Below are 14374 nucleotides of genomic sequence, written 5' to 3' on the forward strand. Positions count from 1 at the left end.
CACCTATATGTGGCCGGCTGGCCACCGAGCCACCTAGAGGTGGCTCGGTTTTGGCCGAGTCCCCTTTGGTGTTTGGGTTTTGCCGTTTTTTCGGTCTCGTGGTTGATTTGGATTCTGATTTGTTGATCTGATTTGGCAGTAAATCCGATTCCTGATTTGGTAGTAAATCCACTTCTGAGTTCGAGTCCGAAACTGATCTTGATTCGATCGTGATTCGTCCGAGTCTGCCCTTTGTTGGATGACTCGTTGACTCTTCGAACCCTTGGCTTGATTCCACATGCGAATGGATGTATTCCGTTACTTGCGTGCGATTCGTTAACCTCGTCGCCTCGTTACTCCGCTTCGTTGCGTGTCACTTGGCTTCAGCGTTGTGGACTGACATTCGTGTTTGGATACGTCGCCCGATGGTTCGTCGGTTTGTGCCGAGCTGTGTTAAGGGACCTATAGGTAGTTTTATACGCCTACAATCGCCCTCACTCATACTAGGAATTCCTTACGGACTCTATACATGAATTCTAAGAAACTCTATCCTAGCTCCACGACTCGACACAGGATGATCCTAAGGATACTGGAACTAGAGCTCTGATACCAACTGTGACGCCCCTGGGTTCACACAAGGCTACAGTCCAAGGTGAAACCAAGAATGTCAAACCTGCCTTGCACCACACCGTGCAATAAAATGTTTCACCATCATAATTAACATCTATCTAGTAGAGTCAACAACAGGTGCAGGTACAAAAGCAAGTAGAAGATAATACAAGGAACAACTGAGGAAATGATAGTGACAACATTAATATCTCATCATCCCACAAATAGAAATACACAGTCAGTGTCTGAATAAATAAACTGGAGTTTCTCACAATATTCAAATACAAAAAATCTGAGCAAAGGAAAATAAGGCACACTGCTTTTACAACATCTAGAATATAGTCCTCAAATGACTAACAAAAATCTAAAGTGGAGCACCAAATAAAACATAACTAAAAATAAGCAACTAGGCACTAAAGTGTGTCGCCATCAACCTGGGACTCTCCGGGCTCCTGGCTCGTTACCTGAAATGGGGAGGGACAACGAGCGTCAAAGCGCTAGCGAGCAACATCACAACCAACCCCAAGGGAAAAGGGCTCGTTGTATAAGAAAATACAGTTAATACATAATAAGTCTCAAATTCATAACTCTTAACTAAAAAGAAGTTTTAGTATTTAGAAATTTACAACACGAGCATAGGTACGTCGAGCGAAATAATCCAAACAAGGAAACCCTCATGTATATACCTTATATCTCAAATTGTAAATCCCTAAATACCAAACCCAAAGTCTAATACAGAAACAATAATAAAGAGGAAAGCAACCAATCTAAGAATTTAAATACTGTGTTATGTCATAACCAAGTAAGTGTCAAAGGTCAAAAATTTACATAAGTGTCGCACTCATAGCTTACCGAATGGTCAACACATGGTCTAATAGGTAAATGTCCAACACGAGGACTGAAATGGATTATAGTCCAACACGAGGACTTTAATGGATTATAGTCCAACACGAGGACTGAAATGACATAGTTTCCTCAACACATGGACCAAATAGTAATCATCAATGAGATGTATGAAGAAATATACTTATACAAATTTCACACACGTCCCGACGTATAAATTCTAAATTTGGTGCCCTCAGGTCATCTATCATGCTTAGATTCATGGCAACAGAGAATACTAGTATCAGATAGTCGAGGAAATCCCTCGAACACATGAAACACTCAGTAAAAACCAACTGTGCACAATACTGTGCGGCAGTCGACCGCACCGGTCTACCGCACACGGAGATGGACTTCACTATTCAGCGTATATGCTCACGGTCGACCGGTGCAGTCGACCTCCAAGACGTCGCGGTCGATCGTCGCGGTCGATCGCGCAGAGGGCAGACGTGTTCTGCCCTTGCTGCGCGCCCAGCGGTAGACCGATGCGGTCGACCGCGAGGCAGACAGAAACCCAGATCTGGTTTTTGTCAGCTACGAAACCTGTAAAACTTCTCTTTCTTTGAGTTAACAGCAACATGGAAAATCTTAAAATGTCATATAACAGATAGAAATGAAAGTTTACACCTTTAGAAATCATTACCAAGATCCCCAAACATATTAAAACATGATCTATGTATAGTTAAAACAATAAAAACAGAAATTTTCTCCTTGTAAAACATATTCAGATCTATATCTCTATAATAGAGTTCATTGGTGAACTTTTAAAACTGAAAACATTTGCTTTTTATATCATGTGACATAAGGGATCTATTGTATCTAAAAAAATACGATTTTTGGCCCATAAAACCAAGTAAAAACTCAAATTTAAGCATTAGAATAGAAAGGGGTGAAGTTGGGCGAGATGTTACTCGCCTCCGGTGAGAAACAAGCTCCTAGATCTGCAGGAGATTGATCCCCTTCGCTGCAATCCGACAAATCCCGCTGAAAACCCTTTGCAACTCCTCCAAAATCACCAAAAACGAAAATCTAGGGTTTGAGGGGGAAGAGGGGGCTAGGGTTTCTGATTTCAGATCCAAGAGGGGCTCTCTCGGGTACATTAGCCTATATACCAACTCACAAACCCGACCCGAAACCCGTTTGAACCCGAACCTGAGAAAACTCTCTGATCGCTGTGCGGTCGACCGATGTGGTCGACCGCGCAGCCCAAAGAAAGCCTGACTGCCTCGAAAATTGACATGCTGGGAGCATATGACTCCGGTTTCTCTCACATAGAATCACTTTGATGGTTCTCAAAACACAGATAATCACATTCGTCTGATATATATATAATATATAATACTATATATATATATAAATATATATATATATATAATATATATATATATATATATATATATATATATATATATATATATAATATATATAATATATATTATATATATATATATATATGATTATTTATTATAAGAAATTATTTCACGTATTAATAATTAACTATATTCATTATAAAGAAATTTTTGGGGTTTTATAGAGAGCCTCCTCAGCCGCACCGAGCCAGGCGACACATGACCCCACTCGAGAGGAGATGATACGACTGTGGAGTCGCGATGGACAGGATGCAGATTCATGGACAGGATTGCCAGAGTCAGCTGCAGCAGGATGCAGCGGCATATAGACGACATACCATGGTCAGATGAGCTACTCCACGCGAGACCCTGACATATTTGCGAGAGGATGGCAGAAGAACATGGAGCATACAGATGGCCTCCACCTGAGCTTCATAGTTTTTATCACACCATTTCAGGCCAAGGATGATTTTCCCAGGAGAGATGAGGCAGGACCGAGTCAGCAGCTGCCGCTGATGATGTGGATGACGATATATCAGGAGATGAGCAGTGAGGGATGTTCTTTTTATTTTTTTTTACCCAGACTTTGATTTTTATTTTGGCATGTACTTATTAAACTATGATATTTTGGATATTATTTGCCTTGAGGACACTGCAAAGTCTGGGTATGGGGGTGTAAGCTAGTTAGCCTTTATTTATATTTTGCTAGTTAGTATTTGTTTCAGTTTTCAGCATTTATCTTTTGTTAGTTAAAAAAAAAATTAATTGTCACTTGCCAAATTAATAGAGTTAAGTAATAATTGATCTAATTGATAGATTTTAAATTTTCTAATTCCTAGTTAGTGACATACTCAAGTTCACCTTTTATGATAACTCCAAATAAAATTCTTAAGAAATAAATTTTCAAGTAGTATACTTTACTTAAGTCTTACCTTAAACTTTTAATTAAAAATAATGAATTTTTTGTATGCTTAACTTGGAGTTGAAATTATTTTTTTCAAGTTATCTTGATTTAATATTTTTTTTCAGTATATATATATATATATATATATATATATATATAAACTAACCTTATAAAAGAAGACTGCGAAAAATGGGCACCAAAAAGAAAAAAAACTCTTTGATTCTAGGTGATTCTATCTTATAAAGCCTAAGTTGACTGAGTAATTAATCCCAATGAGTATTTTTATACTTAATGACCTAAGCCTAATTGGGTTAGGATTCATTGGCCCAAAACTCGTTAAATGGTCACTTAAAAAGCCCGTTAAAATAGAAAACAATCACCAAGAATTAAAGAGTGAGAAAAAAAATTATAACACTAACCATTTTTTTTCTATATATTGTTGTTTTGAATATATGGTCTTGAAAAAATAATTTTTGATCAAGAAACTTGAAAGTTATTTAAAACAAAGAGTTAGCATGTTCTTTTCAAAACTTTTGAATTAAATCTCTAAGATTTGACTTGGTTTGTATTGCTATAATGAAAAAGATTTTCTAAGAGATTTACATTGAAGTTATATATAAAAACATTTTCTTGATTATAAACTAGCTTCAATTAGAATGTCTAAATATATCAAGGAAAATTAGTTATTTACTAACTTATTTAACTTGGCAAGTTGACCGAATTTTGTGGGTATATTCACTGCAAACCCTCACGAGACTACAACTCGTCCACTAGGGTAACATAGGGGTTTAAAGGCTTGTTGTATACGCTAAATACAACCGCGATTCCTCCGAAAGTGAGTTAGGATTTTCTTTTTATTTTCTTTGCTAGAGGACTAGCAAAAGTTTAGGTGTGGGGGTATTTGATAATCACATTTTATTACAGAACCTAGGGATTTAAAGGCTTGTTGTATGCGCTAAATACAACCGCGATTCCTACGAAAGTGAGTTAGAATTTTCTTTTTATTTTCTTTGCTAGAGGACTAGCAAGAGTTTAGGTATAGGAGTATTTGATAATCACATTTTATTACAGTTTTATACCCTCATTATCTATTTTATATGAATAAATATACCACTAGTAATTATTTTTATCTTTTAATTACAGGTTAATGAAGAATAAATCTTAAACTCCAATCTCTCAACAAAAACCCGTTGATTAAATGAAGAAATGAAGCAAAGAAGCCCATTGGAAAATCAATTTCCAAATTATCCAAAAGCCCAAAAGAAGAAAAATATCCAAGCCCAAAAGTCAAGCAAAGCCCAAAGTCCAAAGCCCAAAAGCAAACAACAAGGAATTCTACGGACAGCAAAAGAAGAGAGGCAGGCATAGATGCCTGCATCGATGGGAGCATCGATGCCCGCATCGATGCCTGTATCGATGCCAGCATCGATACCCCTATCGATGCTGGTATCGATATACTAGGTAGTAAGTTACAAATCTAAGGCTGAAATTTGTTGTTTTTGGATAATATTTCAATTCAATGGCTCTCATTCACCGATGTTTACTATAAATAGGGGTAGAGAGTGAGGGGTTAGAGGTGAGAAAAATTTTGTAACTCTATTTGGAGAGGAGGGCTACTCTTAATTGAGAAGGCCTTTCAAAAATTATAACTTTTGTTGCAATTAATAATAATAATTTTTCTCCTCTTTAAATTTTCTTTTCTCCTCTTTGTTGAATGATGAGGATGGAGATGAAGAGCAATTTGAAGGTTTGTATTTCTTTTAATTTTCTCTTTTATTTCTTTTTAGTAATTTCTTTATTATTGCTTATTAGTTAGATTTACATTCATGCTTGTAGTGTAGATTTAATTTCTTGTCTTTTTATTTCTTTTTTGGACTTTAATTTGTAGAGTAGATTTATTTTATTGCATTTAATTTTTGTAATATATTCTATAGTTTAGATTTTAATTCTTTGTAGTTAGATTTATTTCTTGTTCATAGTTTAGATTTTTATTTTTCTTTTTAATTTTGTAATTAGTTCTTTTCCTTCTTGTTTTTATTTCTTAAGATGTGAAATTAATTCTTGTAGGAATCTTAGAATTGTATGATGCTAGTCTAATTTCCTTTATATTATGCAAATTATTCTCTTGCACTTAAAATATTTATGTTTAGGATAATCAACTAGAAAACTAATCGGTAGAAGAGGAATTTGATAATCTATGCTTATCTTAAATGGTTTGATAGGTTATGCTTATGAATTCTAGGATTACTATCTTGTTGTTATTTTTATCATGAATTGTAATTTTAACTTAGATGATAATTTGATAGGTTATACTTTCCTTAAATGGTTTGATAGTCTATTCTTAATAAATCTAAGTGGAAATATGATAATAAAAAGAGAATAGTTTGTATTTTATATTTGAGATTAGTTAGTGGATTAAATTCTAGATTTCTCATATCTTAATTGAATCATCCATCTTGACTTTCTTTAATTTTTCTTTTTATTCTTGATTTTATTTCTTGATTTTATTCTTTCTTATTTCTTGCCTTGTGATTTCATTTATTCTTTGATTCTTATTTCTTTTCTCTAAAATTTAATTTATTGTTACTTGCACATAAATCAAAACAACCTCTCATCATATCTCTCTCCACAATCACACTTATTCTTTAATCATATTTTATCACGCACAAAACATAAGAACCAATTCTAATAATCTCTTAAAATCACCTTCCTCGTGGGATCGATAACTTTTTATACTATAACTTGATCAATTGTGCACTTGCAATTTTGTTACATAATTATGCCGCATCAGTTCCCTTTGTATACCTTGTACACATTATAAACAAATATACTTGATGACAAAATCATCAAACAATAAATATAGATAAGAAAATATCTATCAAAAATAAGATGATGTTTGATAAAGTTATCATCCTAATATCCTAATTGTCTTAGGTCCTAACTTGTACAAAACATTACTACGAATGTACCCTTAAGGCTTTACTATGTAGAATTAATCGCTCCTCAACTACTCCCTTTGTCAGTAGATGCACGATCATCTGACTCGTAGGGATGTACCTCAACACGACCTCTACTTTCTCTTACTTCTTAATCCAATGGTGCCAAATCTGTATATGCTATGATTTACCATGATACTTTCCGTCTTTCAAATAGGCAATTGCTGAAATGCTGTCATAATGAAGGACCACCTTTTCCTTTGCATATGGCACTATTGATAGACTCTCCAAGAATCTACATAGCCAAACTGCCTCTTGTGCTACCACGCTGAAGGAAATTCATGCTACATACATGCAAAATACGCAACGGAAGACTATATGTATAATTATGCTAAGTATGTAGAGAGCATGAAATATATAATAGGACCATCCTAATTAAATCTAACATAATCCCTACATAAAAGAGAGCATTCAAGAGTTAGAAAGTCATACTTTCGAAGCGTGATTCGATGGAAGATCGAATAACCCCTAGCTCTTTCTCCTTGTAGTAAAAAAACTCCTCGTAGTGGATCTGCAAGTCTTCAAGTGGGTTTGATAAAATGGGAGTCTTCTTGAGACACAAGGCAAGATATCCACCTCGGGGTTCTTAAAATCCTACTACTTCCTCTTGCTCAAAGATAGCTAAAGTTTAGTAAGAGGAGAGCTCTCTTTTATTCTCTTATGGAAAAAACCACTTAACCAATTTCTCATTAGTCTTTCCATAAGAAAGAGAGCTCATATTTATAGAGTGGAATGTGTTCATGACATGAATGACTCATCCTATGAGTCATGCAATGAATCATCAAATATCAATGATTAATCTAGTGAGTCATGCAATGAATCATCTTATGAATCATTACATTTCAAAACCATGTGCTAATAAACCATGTGCTCAAACCATACTACTAAATGACTCATCTCATGACTCATTATACATGGTATGTGTATATCATAAATGAGAATACCAACTCAATATTGTATTTCATAAATACGATATTTTGTAATTTTCCAATCATTGATTAATAAGTCATCATATGACCAAAAAGTCAATGAGTTGACCAAAAGTCAACTGTTGACAAAAAAGTCAACTAGTTGACTAAAAGTTAACTTTATAGGAAAAATACTAGAATTCATTTCCTAAGCACATAGCATTCCGATTTTATCGATATACATAACCGTTTATGTGTATCCGGTAAAATCATATATGCGTATCAATCAAACGCATCACTCTATAAATTGTGTTTCATAGGATTCAAGTACGCGTTTGGTGTGACTATAGGGCCCAACTTAAGAACTCGGCAGTGGATCATATCCACAAGTACAACAGAGGTGCTAGCTACACATGAAGACTACCCGGGTATAAGTTGTGATAAATGTCTGCAAGATGCTTACATAATTTTATCAGGACCACTCAGTGATAATGCCGTACAATCCGATCTCTTCGTCAAACCATGTCAAACTATTAAGCCTAGGGTACGGAAAACTGTCAAACCCTAATTGCTCAATTAGTGTTTGTAGATATTAAACTCATAACCTATAAGATCAAACTGACAATCAGTTTATCTTATTTACCTCGGCCAAGGATTTCCAGGTTATAGTTATATCAAACAATCTTATGACATCAACCCCCTATACTGGGTGAGACGAATCCCATCTTGGCATCTTAATATCTACTTATGCCTCGGGATGTACCCAACAAGAACCGTTATGCACAACTCGATGAGAACTGTGGTTAGCTAAAAGTCTAAGTACACCTATACTGACATGTAAGATATTGCACTCATGTCTCAGGTCATGAGACTACTATGTACTATATCTGTCACGCCCCGCTTCCCAAAATACCAGGGAATCGGGACGCGAGCAAGCCCGCGACGTATTAGACTGAGAAGAGATAAGTGCTAGACCCCGTCTTCTCAATCTAATACGCTAAGCGTCTGGAAATAAGTACAATACGAAGTCACAGGTCCCCGATCACACATAGCAAGAATATAATAGACAAACTCAGAATAAAAAGATACATATCACAAATGAATATCATCCAAGACATAATGTTCGGGTCAAACATGCCCTTATACATATTGAACAAATGAAATACTAGAGAGATAAAATACACTGATCAGCGAAATGGAAAGAACTACAAATTAACTGGAACCATCAGCTAATAATGAAAATAATAGGCTTCGTCTCCTTCTTCTGCTCCGTCTGCAGGGCACTCCTGCTGAGAATCTTATGGCTCCTGGAGATCTCCTAGCTGAACCTGTTCTTCTCCTAAGTCTGATGTACACCAGAGAAAACAGGTGTACGTCAGGTGCATGACGCACGGCAAGACCCGACCCCACAAGGAAAATAGAACAACGAAAACCAAAACGGAAACGATACGATAACAGAAATAAAAATAGAACATGTGATGATAGTAATAACAATAGAGGCGTGCAACTGGAATACTAATAATCAGACGAATCCAAAAATCAACCAAGTAAGAAGATCATGCAGGTAGCAATCAAAAACCATCCAAGCAACAAGGTCATACAATAGATAGAATTAATACTTAAAAATCTACAACAAGAGACGTAGTACGTCGAGCGAAATAATCCAAACAAGGAAACCCTCATGTATATACCATATGTCTCAAATTGTAAATAATTAAATATTAATCCCGATCTATGTATGAAAAGAACACAACTAGCCATCCTACACAGGTCACTGGTCTACCTCTCACATATAGTCAAAACTCATATTCATGAATAACCGGTTGTTCACAAATCATCCACATGTAACGATTCACTACCCCCCTCAGACTCACCCCAGTGCTACACAGGAATTTCACTGGTGCGAGCCTGGAAATAATCAACAAGCATAATATCACATCACCTCAGACCCACCCCAACGCTACACAGGAATTTCGTTGGTGCGAGCCTGGAAATAATCAACAATCACATATCACGACACCTCAGACCCACCCCAACGCTACACAGGAATTTCGTTGGTGCGAGCCTGGAATATACATCAACCATCACAACTGCTCACATGGACCAAGACTTCTCACCCAAATTCTCATAATTCCAGGTCAACTACACACAAGATTCTAGATCCTAACTGTGTCATACAGGTCACTATAGACAAAAACTCCTAATGATTCTCAATCACAATATGGAATAAGCAATGCAGCTAATCATGTGCAATAATATCATAACATATCAGATAATCAAAATAAGAATTATAAATCATAAACAACATCTACATAATCAGAAAATAATCTTTTTCTAAATTAATTCATTTTAAATTATTTTGCTTAACAATTAATCTAAACTAATTCATTTTCCAAAATAAATTCTTTTAAATTATTATAATTATCTAAAAATGATTCTTTTGCCGAACTAAATTCTTTTAATTCTTTATAATTTTTTCTGAAAATGTCATTACCATATTAAAATTCTTCAGCAAACAATCCCACGCAGATAATTACGTCACAATTAAACTATGCAAAATTCATAAAAATGTAAATAATCAAACTACGAAATAGGAGAGCGGGATCTTGCCTACGGAACAGTGCGGATCTGTCGAGCGGTTGCCGGCGAGGAGGAGGCGTTCGACGGTGTCGTCGGGGCTGCTCGGGGTTGGCGTGGAGAAGAGGATCGCCGGCGATGCTGCTGTGGTCGGATGCGGATCTGGACTGAAGGATTAGACGCGGAGGAGGGCAAGGCAGCGTTCGGGGGTCCGGGGTGGTGATATAGGCAGTGGTTCAAGTAGACGGCAGATGGTGGTTAAGAGGGCGGAGGAGGAGCACGACGAACTTGGGCGTCGGGGTCTCAGGCGAGGTTGCAGGGAGCTGGGGGTTGAGCGGCGGGGGAGGCAGGTCGTCGGCAGCTCTGGGGTGCAGGCGGGTGGCGGATGGCGAGGTACGGGGTCTGATGGAGTTGGCGGCGATGATGGCGGACGAGAGAGATAGATGGGTAGGAGAGAGAGAGCGAAGGATGCTCTCTGGCGGCGTGAAATAGAATAGAGGAAGGAGAGAGAGAGATTAAAATACATATATATATAAGAGAAAACTAGGGTTTAGGAAAATACAAAAATAATTAATAATAAAAATAATTGCTTATATTTTAAATGAAATAATTATCTATAATTAAAAACGTACATGTTGTAGTATTATAATAGTTGATACGAAATAGTCGAAAAATACCCGTATTGTACAATTAAACGAGAATAATTAATAATAAAAATATTTTTTACTTAAATTTAAAATCAAATAATTATGAGATAATTACCTACATAGTAAAACGTACTAGTTATACTAATACGAAAGATAATATGTAACAATAAAAATAATACAATAAATTATACCAAAAACATGTAATTAATTATACCATGTATTATATGAAATAATTTGTAATAATATTAATAATACAATATATTATTTAAAATAATATGTAATAGTACTGATAACATAACAAATTAATTCTAGAAAATTTTACTGCACGAAATAAATTTATAAATATTAAAACCATTTAAATAAATATAAAATAAGTTTTTTAAATCATAGAAAATTATAGGAAATCGAGGAAAATACAAATACTCGTTTATAAATAATAATTAAATATTTAAAATACTAAAAAATTATTTTAACTAGTATCAAAATTCACGGTCATTACAATATCACTTAAGAACTTCTATTTGACAGTTAAGTATAATTACCAACTAGATGTTCTCAGTGAGTCGTTCAGTCAACTCATTCACTAATGAGTCACCTGTATACTATATCTTGATGTCTCACATCAATGATCTAACAGATGAATCATCGTCCTTCCAAAGGAGAAATAGAGTATACACTAGTCTTACCAAAGTGATGATGTCCCATTTCAACACTTCATCAACTAGGAACATTTTAGAATTTACATTGGCGAAACATCAGATCTCTTCATTACGATCGTATCCGAAATGTCTGATAGTCTAGTATCATTCTAAGGACAATATCTGTATTTAAAAATACCAGATAAATCTAACCAAAATAGCATACTATTATTTTGAACAAGGATGTTATATTCATATAGGTCCTGTTACAATATACAATTATTGCCTGCAGGACACCTATATCTAACAAACTCCCACTTGCACTAAGGCCATTCATTGTAGTATCTAATACCCAATAGCTCAACAAGTTTTTCAAATTTTGTACGAGAAATTGCCTTTGTGAATGGATCTGCTATATTATCTTTTGTGTCAACTCTTTCAATCTTAATCTCTTGGCGATCAACTATCTCCCTTATCAAGTGATACTTCCTCAGAATGTGTCTGGACTTATGGTAAGACCGAGGTTCCTTTGTCAGAGCTATTGCAACATTACTATCATAGTATAAAGGTACTGGATCTTTAATGTTGGGAACAACTTCCAGCTCTGAAAGGAACTTTCTCATCCAGACGGCTTCTTTGGCTGCATCATTTGCCGCAATGTATTCGACTTCCATAGTAGAGTCTGCTACTATGTCCTGCTTAGAACTTTTCCAACTGACAGCCCCTCTAATGAGGGTAAAATATATCCTGATACAGACTTACTATCATCGATATCGCTCTGAAAGCTTCAGTCGAAAAAAGCCTCCATTCGGAGGTCACTTTTACCGTATATCAAAAATAACTCCTTAGTCCTTTTAAGGTACTTAAGTATATTCTTGACCGCTTTCCAGTGCTCTTCTCCATGATTAGATTGGTATCTATTTACCAAACTGAGTGAATAAGCGATATCCGGTCTAGTACATAACATGACATACATGATCGATCCTACTGCCGAGGCATAAGGAATTAGACTCATGCGTTTTCTCTCTTCATCAGTCTGGGGAGACATCTTTTTAGAGAGCGAGATTCTAGGAGATGCAGGTACAAAACCTTTCTTGGAATTTTCCATGCTAAACCGCTTTAGCACTTTACCAATGTATCTAGATTGGGATAATCCTAATATTCTTTTAGATCTATCTCTATAGATCTGAATACCCAGTATACAGGATGCTTCACCCAAATCTTTCATGGAAAATCTTTTTGATAGCCAAATTTTAACCGCTTGTAATGACGATATGTCATTACTGATTAAGAGTATATCGTCTACATATAAAATAAGAAACGATATAATACTCCCAATTATCCTTTTATACACACATGGTTCATCTGGATTTTTGATGAAACCAAACTCTTTGATAGCATCATCAAAACAGATGTTCCATCTTCACGATGCTTGCTTCAGTCCATAAATGGATTTAAGCAATCTACATGCTTTTTCACTACTCCCACTGACTACAAAACCCTCTGGTTGCGTCATAAATATGCACTCTTCTAAATCACCAGTTAGAAATGCAGTTTTGACATCCATTTGCTAGATCTCATAGTCATAGTGAGCAGCTATAACAAGTAGGATCCGAATAGACTTGAGCATAGCCACTAGAGAAAAAGTTTCATCGTAGTCCAAACTAGGTCTTTAACGAAAACCTTTAGTTACCAGTCTACCTTTAAAAGTCTCTACTTTTCCATCTACACCCAACTTTTTCTTAAACAACCATTTGTAACCTATGGGTATCACCCCTTTAGGAGTGTAAGGACCATGAATTTTGATACTAGTTAAAATAGTTTTTTGATAGTTTAAAATATTTAATTATTATTTTTAAAAGAGTATTTGTATTTTTCTTGATTTTATACAATTTTCTATGATTTAAAAATTTGATTATATATTTATTTAAAGGATTTTGTTATTTATAAATTTATTTTGTGCAGTAAAATTTTCTAGAATTAATTTGTTACGTTATCGGTACTATTACGTATTATTTTAAATAATATGTTGTATTGTTAATATTATTACGTATTATTTCGTATAATACTTTGTATTATTAATCACGTATTTTTGTATATAATTTATTGTATTATTTCAACTGTTACATATTATCTGTCGTATTAGTATAACTAGTACGTTTTACTGTGTATATAATTATCCCATAATTATTTGATTTTAAATGTAAGTAAATATATTTTATTTATTAATTATTCTCGTTTAATTATAAAATCTCGGTATATTTCGACTATTTCGTATCAACTATTATATTAATACAACTAGTACGTTTTTATTTGTAGATAATTATTCTGTAATTAGTTAACTTTTTAAGTACCCGTAGTTAATTATTTTAATTATTTAGTTAAATAACTAACCCTAACCCTAATTACAATCCTATGTATATATATATATATATATTTTACCCTCTCTAAATCATCGTGTTTTCATTTTCACAAACCCCCCGCCCCCTGCTTTTCTCCTCTCTTCTCTCTCCCGACTCTCCAGAGCGCCCCGAACAAAAAAAAAAAAAAAAAAAAAAAGACGCCTTCACACCGGCCACTGACATCGTTCACCCCCACGCACCGCCTCCACGCCACTCCCCGTCGACCGCCATCATCACCCACCGCTCTTCCTCCGCCAGACCTACCTCCCATCTCGAGCTCAGACCCCTAGCTCACCTCTAGGCCACCGTCGAGCAACCCCCGCCCTCCAGCTACGTGCAATCCACCACCCTCTGACCGCCGCTTTGGTTGCCGGAGTCCGCCCCCCGTACATCCTCCACCCTCTTCGATCTCCCAGATCCAGCGAGCCGCCAGATCCCTCAACTCCGACGAGCCACGCCGACAGCCCCCTGCTCCTCTCCCTC

Source organism: Asparagus officinalis, chromosome 2 (assembly GCF_001876935.1).
Source record: "Asparagus officinalis chromosome 2, Aspof.V1, whole genome shotgun sequence".
Classification (NCBI taxonomy): Eukaryota; Viridiplantae; Streptophyta; class Magnoliopsida; order Asparagales; family Asparagaceae; genus Asparagus; species Asparagus officinalis.